The following is a 14521-nucleotide window of genomic DNA, read 5'->3' as shown; positions in this document are numbered from 1 at the left end:
GTTTGTTGTAAGTTGTTGTCATAGCATCACAGTAATAGGGAGTGTGAGGGCTGCATAGTCGAATAGTTAAGTGAATGTGAACATACAGAGAGAGGGAATGGGTAAGGGTGCAGGGATGTAAGGGTGAAGTGGGATGTGGAGGAGGAGGTTGACAAATCAGAGTGCTGGGGATGAGAGGCGATGAGGATCAGATTGAGGGTCATGGGTGTTAGATTCGTGTATCTTAATGTTGTGTCCTTCAATAATCAGACAAAAGACTGCAGGGAACGATCAACAGGTGTTTACTGAATGAGGGTTACTCTAGAACTAAGTGCACAGATCACTACTCAGGGTTTATATACAGGTGTGGTCACTGCCGGTATTACAGTATACATGAGCTGTAGAAAGTAGTTCTCCCCTTAAAGGTACATACATTAGTAGGACCTCGAAGGTAGTAATCTCTGGATTACTACCAGTGCCACGTGCTAGTAAGAGTACAGAGAACAGGATAGTTAGGCTAAATACGTGGCTTGAGCAGTGGTGTAAGAGGGAGGGTTTTAAATTTTTGAGGCATTGGAACCAGTTTTGTGGTAGGTGTGACCTATACAAAAGGGACGGTCTACACCTGTGCAGAGATGGAACTGATGTTCTCGGGGTAATTTTTGATAAAGCAGTTCGGGAGCATTTAAACTAGTATGGCAGGGGGCTAGAAACCTATGTAGTGAAATAGAGGAAAGTGAAAGGCAGACAGAAATAAATGGTAAAAGGGTGAGGAACAAAAAACAAAGGGCCAAACTAATTCATAAAAAATGTGAGCATAAAAAAAGCCTGAGGGTTTTATACCTTAATGCGAGAAGCATCAGGAACAAGGTAGATGAATTAGCTGTGGAAATAGAGGTTAATAATTATGATCTAATTGGGATTACGGAAACATGGTTGCAGGGTGAGCAGGGCTGGGAGCTTAACATACAGGGGTATTCAGTATTTAGGAAGGATCGACAAAAAAGAAAGGGAGGAGGGGTAGCATTGCTAGTAAAAGAGGGGATAAATGCAATTGAAAGGAAGGATATTAACTCAGTTAATACAGAATCTATATGGGTGGAGCTAAGAAATAGCGAGGGGCGAAAAACATTAATAGGAGTGGTATATAGGCCTCCAAATAGTAAAATAGAGGTTAGGGAGGGCATCACGAGGGAAATTAGAGAAGCGTGCAATAAGAGCACAGCTGTCATCATAGGTGACTTTAACTTACATATAGATTGGACTAGCCTAATCAGTAAAAATAATGAGGAGGAGGAATTCCTTGAGTGTTTAAGGGATGGTTATCTGGATCAATATGTCGAGGAACCAACTCGGGAACAGGCTATATTGGACTGGGTACTGTGCAATGAGAAGGGACTAATCAGTAATCTTGTTGTACGGGGACCCTTGGGTCAGAGCGATCATAACATGATCGATTTCTCACTCGAAATGGAGAGCGAAGAAATTGACTCAGAGACTAAGGTCCTGAATTTAAACAAGGGGAATTATGATGCCATGAGACGGGAACTGAGTAGGTCTGATTGGACAACGTTCCTGAGAGGACTGGAGGTAGATAAACAATGGCAAACATTTAAAGATAGAATGACAAAATTGCAAAAATTGTGTATACCAATCTGGCATAAAAGGAAATCTAAAAAGGTGACTCAACCGTGGATAACAGGGGAAATTAGAGACAGCATAAAATCCAAAGATAGGGCGTATAAAATAGCCAAAAAAAGCGCCAGAGCGGAAGATTGGGAACAGTTTAAGATAGAGCAAAGGAGGGCAAAGGGCATGATCAAGAGGGGCAAAATAGCTTACGAAAACAAGCTGGCGGAAAATATAAAAACTAACTCCAAAAGCTTTTATAAATATATCAAAAGGAAAAGACTGGTGAAAACCAAAGTTGGTCCATTGCAGTCAGATACGGGGGAATATATAATGGGAAATAAGGAAATGGCAGATCAACTAAATGCATACTTTGGGTCAGTCTTTACGAAGGAAGACACAAAAAACCTCCCTGGGATATCGGGAAAAATAGGGACATTGGCAAAGGAGGAACTGACGCAAATCAATATCTCTAAGGATATGGTGTTAAGGAAGCTAAAGGGATTGAAGGTGGACAAATCCCCAGGGCCTGATAACATGCATCCTAGGGTACTGAAGGAGGTGGCCCTAGAGATAGCGGATGCACTAAGGATGATTTTTCAGAATTCATTAGACTCGGGAACAGTGCCGATGGATTGGAGGGTAGCTAACGTTACCCCACTATTCAAAAAGGGGGGTAGGGAAAAAGCAGGTAATTACAGACCTGTAAGCCTTACATCAGTTGTGGGCAAAATGCTGGAGTCCATCATTAAGGATGAAATAGCGGAGCACTTAGCAAATGGGGACAGGATAGGACAGAGTCAACATGGATTTACAAAGGGTAAATCGTGCTTGACTAATCTATTGGAATTTTTTGAGGGAGTAACTGGTAGAATAGATGGGGGAGAGCCAGTAGATGTGGTGTACCTGGACTTCCAAAAGGCCTTCGATAAGGTCCCACATAAAAGATTAGCATGGAAAATTGAGGCTCATGGGATAAAGGGGAAAGTTTTGGCGTGGATAGGGAACTGGCTGTCAGATAGAAAACAGAGAGTTGGAATAAACGGCTCATTTTCTGAATGGCAGGCAGTAACAAGTGGGGTACCACAGGGATCTGTCCTGGGCCCCCAGCTGTTCACAATTTACATTAATGACCTGGATCAGGGAGTCGGATGCAGCATTTCCAAATTTGCAGACGACACTAAACTAGGAGGTGGGGTGGGCTCAGAGGAAGAGACCAGGAAGCTCCAGAGCGATTTGGACAGACTGGGCGATTGGGCGGATAAATGGCAGATGCACTATAATGTGGACAAGTGCGAAGTTATCCACCTTGGGTGCAGGAACGGGAGGGCAAATTATTATTTAAATGGCAATAGATTGGGAGAGGGGGAAGTACAGAGAGACCTGGGTGTTCTTGTACACCAGTCACTGAAGGCGAGCATGCAGGTGCAACAGGCGGTCAAGAAGGCAAACGGTATGCTGGCCTTCATAGCAAAAGGGTTAGAATACAGGAACAGGGATACCTTGCTGCAGCTGTACAGGGCACTGGTGAGACCACACCTCGAGTACTGTGTACAGTTTTGGTCGCCTCATCTGAGGAAGGATGTTCTTGCCATGGAGGGGGTGCAGCGGCGATTCACCAGGCTGATACCAGGAATGGCGGGAATGACCTATGAGGAGAGACTATGTAGTTTAGGGATGTACACACTGGAGTTTAGAAGATTGAGAGGGGACCTCATAGAAGTGTATAAAATTCTGACAGGTCTAGACAGACTGGATGCAGAAGGAATGTTTCCCTTGGCGGGTGAGAACAGAACTAGAGGACATAATTTAAGGATAAGGGCTAAACCATTTAGGACAGAGATGAGGGGGAATTTCTTCACTCAGAGAGTGGTGAACCTGTGGAACTCATTGCCACAGAGGGCAGTGTACGCCAGCTCATTAAATATATTTAAGAGGGAATTAGATATATTTCTACGGGCAAAAGGGGTTAAGGGTTACGGAGAGAAGGCGGGGACGGGATACTGAATTAAAGGATCAGCCATGATCTCATTAAATGGCGGAGCAGGCACGAAGGGCCGAATGGCCTACTCCTGCTCCTATCTTCTATGTATCTATGTATTACAATTCCTCCCCTTTTAGATTAACAGTACCATAACACTCATTTAACAATTAAATATCAAACTAATTACAATTAACACTTTTAACATGCAACATTAGCTGAAAATAGTCTATTTATAAATTCAGTCTTTGGGGAGGCTTCCTGATCCTTTCTGGATAGCGCCTTTCCCGAGTGTCTTGCTCTTGGTGAGGAGGCGATTCTGGCCCCCTGTCGTCGGTTGGTTCATCAGCTTCCGATGATACTGTTTCTGAGGTAGATGCGACCTGTACGTCGGGTTCCTCACCAGGTACGTATGGCCGAGACATGGGGTTGACTTGTTCCTGTGACTCTAGGATCTGGTCAGCATGGCGTCTCACAATGTTCTCCCCAACATCCACTGTGTGCATTAGTGGCCCCTGCCATGTGCATATCGTTCCTGGTTGCCATTTCTCTGTTCGGTAGTTGCGGGCCAATACTGGTTGTCCTACATTGAAGCTCCTTGTCGGCTTCTCATTGATGTGCTGGAATTGCTTATTCTCAACATCTCTTCGTACATTTGGTCTGAGCAAATCCAGACGAGATCTCAACCTTCGGTTAAAGAACATCATGGCCGGGGCCTGGTTGCTAACTGCATGTGTCACATTTCTGTAGGCTAACAGGAAATTGTCCACCTTATGCTGCAGTGGAATGTCATCATCGCACATGGCCTTTACTGCTTTTTTAAAGGTTTGTACGAACCTCTCAGCCAATCAATTTGTGGCTGGATGATACGGGGCGGATGTGTAATGCCTTACCCCATTCCTTTTCATAAATCTTCGAAACTCTTCGGACACAAACTGTGGTCCGTTATCAGAGCAAATCTGCTCTGGCAAGCCGTTCCTGGCAAAAATGGTCCGTAGGACTGCAATAGTTTTCTCCGTGGTGGTGGAGGACATTTCGATCACCTCAGGCCATTTCGAGTGCGCATCCACTGCTATTAAGAACATTGAGTCCATGAATGGACCAGCAAAATCAATATGCACCCGTTGCCATGGAGATGAGGGCCACTCCCATGGGTGTAGAGGGGCATGTGGTGGTGCATTTTGGACCTTCTGGCATCCTGAGCAGCTCTTTGTCAGGTCCTCGATTTGCTGATCGATCCCCGGCCACCACACATAAGCCCTAGCAAGGCTTTTCATTTTCAACCCTCCCAGATGACCTTCGTGAAGCTCATTGAGCACTCTCTACCTTAACTTCGGTGGAATTACCACTCGGGATCCACACATCAAGGTCCCCTGGCATACTGACAGCTGTTCTCTTCTGGATGAGAATGCTGGCAACAGTGAGTCGCCATGTGCTGGCCATCCCTTCACCGTCAAATCATATACCCGAGACAGCGTCGGGTCATTTCGGGTCTCCTTCTCTATACCAGCGTTAGTTACTGGCAAGCATTCAATTATAGTCGAATGAAATATTTCGACAGGATCCACTGCTGGTGCTTCCTCCGCAGTAGGCAGTGGCAGGCTTGATAGCCCATCAGCGTTTCCATGCTGTTTCGTGCCCTTATACTCGATTTCATATTGGTGCGCCCCTAGAAAAAGGGACCATCTTTGTCGCCATTGTGCAGTCATCACCGGAACGCTCTTCTTTGGATTAAAGATGGAGACAAGTGGTTGGTGGTCAGTCAGCAAGGTGAACTTCTGCCCGTGCAGATAGTGATTGAACTTTTTCACTCCCCACACTAGGCTGAGGGCCTCCCTGTCAACCTGGGCGTAGTTACGCTCGGCTGAGGTTAGTGACCGAGACGCAAAGGCTACTGGCCTCTCCGAGCCATCCGGGAATTTGTGCGACAGCACCGCTCCAATGCCATAGGGAGATGCATCACACGCCAACCAAATTGGTAGTGCTGGGTTGAAATGAGCCAACACCTCTTTTGATGTGATCAATGCTTTGCTCTTCTGGAAAGCTCGTTTACATTCGTCTCTCCACTTCCATGGAACCCCCGTTTGCAGTAGGGTGTTCAGTGGGTGTAGTACGGTAGACAAATTCGGCAAGAACTTATGGTAGTAGTTCACCAGCCCGAGGAACGACCTCAGTTGTGACACATTTTCCGGTGCTGGAGCCTTGACTACTGCCTCAATGTTTTCAGGGGACTTATGTAACCCCTCTTTATCAATAACGTGGCCACAATACGAGATCTGCTTCTGGAAAAACTCGCATTTGTGGCGATTAGCTCGGAGCCCATATTCCTTCAATCTAGTGAGCACCTGCTCCAGGTTGGCGAGGTGATCATTGTCATTTTCGCCCGTGACCAGGATGTCGTCCAAATAACACTGGGTCCCTGGAATCCCTTGCAGGACTTGATCCATTGCCCTTTGCCAAATAGCTGGAGCTGATGCTACCCCGAACACCAGCCGGTTGTATTGGTAGAGACCTTTATGAGTGTTGATCGTGAGGTACTGTTTTGAGGCTTCTTCTACCTCCATTTGCAGGTACGCCTGGGCCAGACCAATCTTAGTGAAGCGTTTCCCTCCAGATAGCGAGGCGAAAATATCTTCAATCCGCAGAAGCGGATATTGTACAGTGTGAAGGATTGGGTTCACTGTCACCTTAAAGTCCCCACAGATGCGAACCTTCTTTGGTTCCCCAGGCGTATTACTCAACGACCTCTTCATTACAGGAACGATGGGTGTAGCCCACTCGCTCCAGTCCACTTTGGACAGTACTCCTGAACGTTCCAAACCTTCCAGCTCTGCTTTGACGGCTGGGCGGATCGCATAAGATACCGGTCTGGCCTTAAAAAACTTTGGGCTTGCATTTTCCTCTATTTTGATCATCGCTGTTATGCCTTTTAGTGTTCCGAGCCCCTGCTGGAACACTTCTTGTGCGTCAGTTAGCATTTTTGACAGTCGTCCAGGTGTGACGTCGTCATCCTTTTTGGCATCTACAGTCAGTGCTTGTATGGAATGCCAATCTAGCTGTATCTTCCGGATCCATTCACGTCCTAGTAGTGGTGGTCCTCCATCTGGCAATACATATAGGTCCATTTTTGGTGTTTCCTTGCCGTTATATATAACGTTCATCCTTATTTTTCCTTTGGGGTAGACTTTTTGCCCCGTGTACGTCTTCAAGACAACCTTTGTATCTCTCAAGGGTATATGTGAGAATAGCTGCTTGTAGTCCCTTCGGTTTATGACTGTTAGGGCTGATCCTGTGTCCAATTCCATTTTCACTTGGACTCCTGCTATCTTGAGCGTGACCCAGATAGTTTGGTGATCCTCCGTTTTGATCACATTATGTAGTTTCAGAAACCCAGCTCCTTGCTTCCGGAGTCTGTATCACTCTTCTGTTCGTCTGAACTACTCTCCGTCACCTTATGTACCTTCTTGTACTTCTCCTGTGGAGATTTCTTGCTGCTGGTTTTCTTTCCCGACCTGCAGACTCTTGCTATGTGTCCTACTTTTCCACACTGTCTGCACACTTTGTCCTTGAACCAGCAATCATTATGGTCGTGTGTTGTTCTGCCGCAGCGATAGCACTTCACTGTTCCGTATGACATTTCATTTGTGCCATATTCTTGCGGTCTCCGTTGTATCTCTGCAGCGCCCCGTGCGGCTGCTTCGTGTAATACTGCAATGCTGAAAGCCTTGTCCAGCGTAAGATCCTTTTCTGATAGAAGCCGTTTCTGGGTTCCTTCACTTTGAAGCCCACACACAAACTTGTCCCTTAAAGTATCTGCTAGTCCCATTTCAAACTGGCAGTGTTTCGATAGCTTGCGCAGTTCCGTTAAATACTCAGCATTACTTTCATCTTTATGCTGGCTCCTTTTGTGAAACTTAAATCTTTCTGCTATCAGCAGCGGTGTGGGGTTTAAGTGGTCCTGTAGGATTGACACTATGTTTTCAAAATCCTTTTCTACTGGCTTCTCTGGGGTTACTAGGTTTCGTAGTAAGCCATACGTTTTTGCACCCATTGAATTCAACAATACCAGTGCTTTCTTGTCATCTGGCACTTCATTCGCCTTGCAGTATACTTCTATGCGTTCGACATATGTCGTCCAATCTTTGACTTCATTGTCGAACACTGTGATACTGCCACTCTTCGGCATTTTTGGGTGTGGTTAGAGTGGCTTAAAATGGCATCTCCCGCGCTTTCCTTTCTTCCCCGCTGCGGCTTCAAATGGCGTCTCCCGCGCTTTCCTTTCTTCCCCGCTGCGGCTTAAAATGGTGTCTCCCGCGCTGCTGCCAATGCTGCTCTCGGCGGTCCTCGTGGCAAATGGCGATGCCCTGTGGGTTTTGTGCGCTGCTCCTGCACTGCTGCCAATGCCGCTCTCTGCAGTCCTCGTGGCAATGGCAGCGCCTCGCGTTTTCCTGCACGCCTCTCTCCCCCGTTGACGCTGCTTGGCCCTTGAACACCGGCTGCGCTCTGCTCTCTCTCGCCTCTCTCCCTCGTTGACACTGCTCGGCCCTTGAACACCGACTGCGCTCTGCTCTCTCTCATCTCTCTCCCCGTTGACGCCGCTCAGTCCTGAACACCGGCTGCATCCTGTGCGCTCTGCCCTCTCTCTCTCCCCCGTCGACGCTGCTCGGCCTTTTTCTGTGCCGCTCGGTTGGCTCTAGCCGCCGCTGTCCGGGAAGGGTCTGCGCAGTACCTGTTGCCAGCCCGTTTCGGTGGACCACCAGAGTTGCAGGTAGGTTCGAATCTGCGTCGTCGCCAATGTTAGATCCATGTATCTTAATGTTGTGTCCTTCAAGAATCAGACAAAAGACTGCAGGGAACGATCGATCAACAGGTGTTTACTGAATGAGGGTTACTCTAGAACTAACTGTACAGATCACTACTCAGGGTTTATATACAGGTGTGGTCACTGCCGGTACTACAGTATACAGGAGCTGTAAAAAGTAGTTCTCCCCTTAAGGTACATACATTACAATGGGGATGGAATACTCACTTTTCCTGTGCGGAGAAGGTCATGAAACCTCTTTCGGCACTGCAGCCAGGTTCTGCTGCACATTGAAATCACATTCACCTCCTGGGTCACTTGCAGCCACACAGCTTTGGTCTGTTGTGGAGGCTTTTTCCTCCCTGAGGAAGGAAAGAGCACTTCCTTGTTTGCTCTTGCTCCCTCTACCAGAGCTTGGAGGGAGGCCTCATCGAATCTGGGTGCACACTTTGGTCTGGTGCGGGACATAGTAGCAGTAGGAATCTCTCAGAAGTATATGTTGATAAAGGTGTAAGGCTGAAAAAGAACCAAGGCTGCTTGCAGGCCTTAAACCCAGTTGCATAGATGATGTCATCGGAGGCGAATTTCAGTATCAGAAGACTCATTGGGCCAGGGGTTCCCACACGCTGGAAATCGAGTGCCCAATTAGGGCAAAATCGCACTTTTGTCCTGCCTCACATTGGAGGCGGGGTCCTGACACGCTGACCACCTGACACGCCCCCAGCCCACCCCCAATGACAAAATCCAGCCCACAGTCTTAAAATTAGAGCCAGGCCGTTCAGGAGCGCAATCAGGAAGCACTTTTTCAGACAAAGGGTAGTAGAAATCTGGCACTTTCTCTCCCAAAAGGCTGTGGATGGTGGGACAATTGGAGCTTTCAAGATAGATAGATTTTTGTTCAGTAAGGGTCTCAAGCCATATGGAGTAAAGATAGATCAATGGAGTTGAGGTGCAGCTCAGCCACGATCTCACTGAATCGTGGAGGAAGCTCAAAGGGTTGAATGGCCTACTCCTGCTCCTAATGTTCCTATTTAATTATAATACTCAAAGTTAAAGGTCCATTATAAAAAAATGGATCAGCAATGCATTTAAAAGAAGACCGTTTCCCTATAGTAAACTGATTGTAAGCTTCTACTTTATTGATAGGAGCATTTTCTGAAATGATTGCTTCTTGTTGTTACAGGCCTGGAGAGGCTTTGTTTCAGTGTTTTAGGATGCCCAGTGCCTTGAGCTAAAATCTGAATTTGCTAAGCTGTGTTTTTTCAGTAAATGTAGACAGTAATTGCATGGAGAATAGAGACAGAGCTAACTTCACGCTCGTTGTGCTGATTGAAGCATATCTATGCCTCTTCAACTCACTTTTATTGAATCGAGATTATTAAATGAGAAAAGAAAGCTACAGAGTTTGAAAGTGAAGACTGTTAACTTTTCAAACGGCAATTTACTCACATAAAACTGTAATGAGAGGTTGAAATAAGAGATACCTATATATGTAATGGTTCAACGGAGACTCCATGTGGTTTCATTTCACCCTCATGCACTGTGAACAACCATCACATAAAGAGGTTTGATTTGGTCTGTGGAGTAGAACTATTGTACATCCTAATTGAGCATTAAGATGCAGTAACCTTCTGTATTATTGCTAATGGAGTGGGTATTAACTTTTTCCCGAATTTCTAAAATTATTCCTGGAAGTAATTTCTAATGTGTGCTAAACAGCAATTAAAAAGATCGTCAAGATTTACTCCGCATTGACTCTGTTGCCACAATCCATTAATTTCTCCTATTTACAGCTGAGGTTAAAGCAATGGTGAGAGCCAGCAGACTTTGAATGGTTTGCAAAGCAGGAGGTAGCTCAGGAGGAATCTGCTGGTGAGCTCTGCTGCATGAATACAGTATCAGATCTCTCTATGCTCAGCCCTTTGGAGGAGGATGAACAGCAGGAGACAATGGCTGAGAGATTTGAGGGCATAGAAGGCAGTTTTGGGAGTCTCGTATCGGGCATGCGGACGATGTGACCCGTCCATCGGAGCTGAGCGAGCGTGGTCAGAGCTTCGATGCTGGGGATGTTGGCCTGAGCGAGAACACTGATGTTGGTGCGTCTATCCTGCCAATGGATTTGCAGGATCATTCAGTGTTGGTGGTACCTCCCCAGTGCTTTGAGGTGCCTGCTGTACATGGTCCATGTCTCTGAGGCATACAGCAGGGCGGGTATCACTACTGCTCTGCAGACCATGAGCTTAGTGCCAGGTTTGAGGTCCTGTTCTTCAAACACTCTCTTCCTCGGAGCTCCGGCACGGCAAGAGAGCCCCAGGTGGGCAGAGGAAATGCTTCAAGGACAACCTCAAAGCCTCCTTGAAAAAGTGCAACATCCCCCAGCGACACCTCGGAATCCCTGGCCCAAGACTGCACAAAGTGGAAGAGAAGCATCTGAGAAGGCGTCGAACACCTCAAGTCTCTTTGCCGGGAGCAAGCGAAAGCCAAGCGCAAACTGCGGAAGGAGCGCACATCAACCTAAGCACCCCACCCACCCGCCCCTTCAATCATCATCTGCCCCACCTGTGACAGGGACTGTAGGCCCTGCATTGGACTCATCAGTCACCTGAGAACTCATTTTGAGTGTGGAAGCAAGTCATCCTCGGTTCCGAGGGACTGCCTAAGAAGAAGAACAAGATAGAAGGCAGACTCACTACTAATGCAGGCTGAGTACTGTCAGCGTGTCACATGCCCGGATCTCAGTGAAGAACAGAGGCTGGACCTTGACAGGGACACGTGAGGCCAGTCCAGGAACCTAACCTCCAGTCAAGAAGCAACACCAGATTGTACTCTCAGTAGAAGTGAAAGTGACCAAGCACATCAAAACCAGCCTGATGTAATAAAACTCACTACACACTTGGTTTGAGTATAAAGCAAGGCTTTAATCAACTTGTTTCAGAACATGGAGGTCTAGTTGTACTTCACTAGTTCCTTGTCTTACAAAATGTCCCTGACAAGCTGGGTCCGACGCCCGAGTATTTATACTCCTTGTACGGCGCCACCAGCTGGCTGTCCAGCGTTATTTCACGAGTAGTTTCTTGAATGATGAGATTTATAACACAGCCTTTATCGCGTCTTGCACTATGAACCTCAACACCTCAACATCATCGTTGGGAGAGTTCCTGAGTGATGTCCCAAAGGTGCTCACTGTCTTGCATGTCTAAGGTCTCCATTGGTGTTGCTTGTTGCTCAATGGCAGATCACAAAACAGACAACTCTTACAGCATTTTAATACCCAGCTGGATGGTCGAATCAGCTGATCGACCTGGACCATATTCCATTATCTGGTACAATGAGGCAAATGATTTGCTCACTAGCCCTTGCTATGAAGTATTCTCCATTCCTTGGCTGTCTGTGATGTCAGAATCTGAAAGCCACTCAGCAAGGACTATGGCTGACGTAAGAAAACTACTAGGCCCTGCTCTGAGTATTAAACAAGGCTTTAATCAACTGTTTCACAACATGGAGGTCTAGTTGTCCTTCACTAGTTCCTGTTTACAAAATGTCCTGAGCAAACTGGGCCCATGCCCGAGTATTTATACTCTCCCTGGACAGCGCCACCAGCAGGCCGCTCAGTATTATTCCATAAGTCATTTCTACATGAATGGCAAGATTCATGTCAATGGCTATGCAGTACCTCAGCCCACCTCTTCTGTCCCTTCCATACCCATCAACAGTGGCGCGCCCTTGTTGGCTCCTAAAACTCATTAAAACCCTCCAAACCTCAAGTGAAGTGAGAACCGAGGAGTGCTAAGGCACGTGTGATGATCCCACAGCACTGCTTTCCTCTGCTGGATTATTGGCTTCTTGTATTGAAAGAAATGATCCTACTGCAGGATGGGTACTTTTATGAATATTACTCATGCGATGAAACGTAAAAATGTGTTTCATGGTAAAGTTCAAACAACTGCTTTAAACCTGGTGAAAATCAAAGCCATTCTCACAGTGAATGCGCGCACCCTTAGCATTGCACAAACCAGGAGTGTTGGCACCACCACAAATGAGGCTCCATACAGCTCCCAATTGAAGCTCTCCATGGCATCCACCTGGCAGCTCAAATTTGCATGTTCCACAGCGGAATTGGTCCACTGAGCATTATTTAAAGCAGTTACGTACCATTGCGTACTCAGTTCTGCATCTGATATAATGCACCCAAACTCCAGAAACCATACTGAATAAACGTGTGCGAGCAAAGTGTTTGCCATTTTATTCGGCTAGATCTAGCAATACTGTTTGAAAGATTGGGGAATGCAGATGCTCAAAGGGACTTGGGTGTCCCTGTACACGAGTCACTGAAAGTGAATGTGCAGGTGCAGCAAGCCATTAGGAAGGCAAATGGTATGCTGGCCTTCATTACAAGAGGATTTGAGTACAGGAGTAAAGAAGTCTTACTCCAATTATAGAGAGCCTTGGTGAGACCACACCTGGAGTACTGTGTACAATTTTGGTCTCCTTACCTAAGGAAGGATATACTTGCCATAGAGGGAGTGCAAAGAAGGTTCACAAGATTGATTCCTGGGATGGCGGGACTGTCGTATGAGAAGAGATTGAGTAAACTAGGCCTGTATTTTCTTGAATTCAGAAGGATGAGAGGGGATCTCATTGAAGCATACAAAATTATTACAGGGCTTGATAGGATGGATGCTGGTAGAATGTTTCCCTTGTCTGGGGAGTCTAGAACCAGGGGCCACAGCCTCAGGATAAAGGGTCGGCCATTCAGGACTGAGATGAGAAGACATTTCTTCACACAGAGGGTGGTGAATCTTTGGAATTCTCTACCCCAGAGGGCTGTGGAGGCTCAGTCATTAGGTATATTCAAAACAGAAGTCAATAGATTTCTGACTAGTAAGGGCATCAAGGGATATGGCGATAGGGCCGGTGAATGGAGTTGAGGCAGAAGATCAGCCATGATCTCATTGAATGGCGGAGCAGGCTCGAGGGGCCGAATGGCCTACTCCTGCTCCTATTTCTTATGTTATTAAAGCCTTTGCTTCTCTATGGAAAGTTACAGCTCAAGCAATTTAAAGGGCTCAATTTTTTTGCAGGAGGAGACAGGTGCCACAGGACCAGGGCTGATGGTGGCACGCAGGAATTTAAACCTCTTATCCACTGCAATGCTGAAACTGCGGAGATCTCAGGTGGGAAGTCTATACAAGGCCTTTGCCGCTGAGCACAATTCTGCCCTCATCCGATTCTGTCCTCGCTCTTTTGCTCCCAGTGGCGGTGAATGGATAATGATCCAGAGTCAGAGACGTGACTGATGTCTTCCTGCCTCTCACAAGGGTACAAGGGCCGAATGCAGTAGACCTATTGGTAGCCCAGCTGAGATCAGCTAATTTAGCACAAACTCAGAATTGAAACATTGGGCTGGATTTTGCCAATGGGGAGCTTTTGGAGGCGGGACTCCTACTTGTCGGGTTTCAGTCCCGCCTTCATTGACTTCTGGCCAACCCACGCTATTTTCCCTTGATTGACCTTGGTAAGCCCGCCCAGTGGGCTTAGCAGGCCAATTAAGGGGAAGCCGGTTACAGTGAAGCTGTCAAACATTCTCTGTTGTTTGATGAGTCCTTGTATTCAAGACTCATCAAACCTCTTTTGTGAGCAGAAATTAGATGGTTGTTGCATTGGAGAATGCAGCAGCCATCTGTCATCACTGCTGGTGCGATGCGAGAGTCTCGGCATCCCCAACTGTTGAAGCCTGCAGGAAGAAACAAACGTAAGTAAACATTTTCTATATATATGGCCCAGAAATTCCAGTCTCCACGGGTGAGTACGCACGGGGTACTCACCCGTAGGCCCAGTGGAAGTGCCGGTTTCGTGCATGCACTGCGCATGCATGGGAAACCGGAACTTCCGTTCCCTTGAAAGAAGGGGTTCAGAGGTGGAACGCATGCGCCGGAGAGGCAGCGCGTGCGCATTCAACTTACGTTTTTTTTTCCGGTTTTTCCGGGAGGCTATGTCTCCAGGAGTTACACATATAAAAAGCAGGCGCAAGGCCTGCTTTTAACAAGGTAAGTGGTGAATTAATTAAAATTAAAACATTTTTTCCACAGGTTTATTATTTTTAAATACTTTAAAGAGAGGTAAGTTTATTT

This window comes from Somniosus microcephalus, chromosome 9 (genome assembly GCF_052327205.1).
Source record: "Somniosus microcephalus isolate GS21.2 chromosome 9, FLI_Smic_1.0, whole genome shotgun sequence".
In the NCBI taxonomy this organism is placed as follows: Eukaryota; Metazoa; Chordata; class Chondrichthyes; order Squaliformes; family Somniosidae; genus Somniosus; species Somniosus microcephalus.
This window is presented reverse-complemented; position numbering follows the sequence as displayed.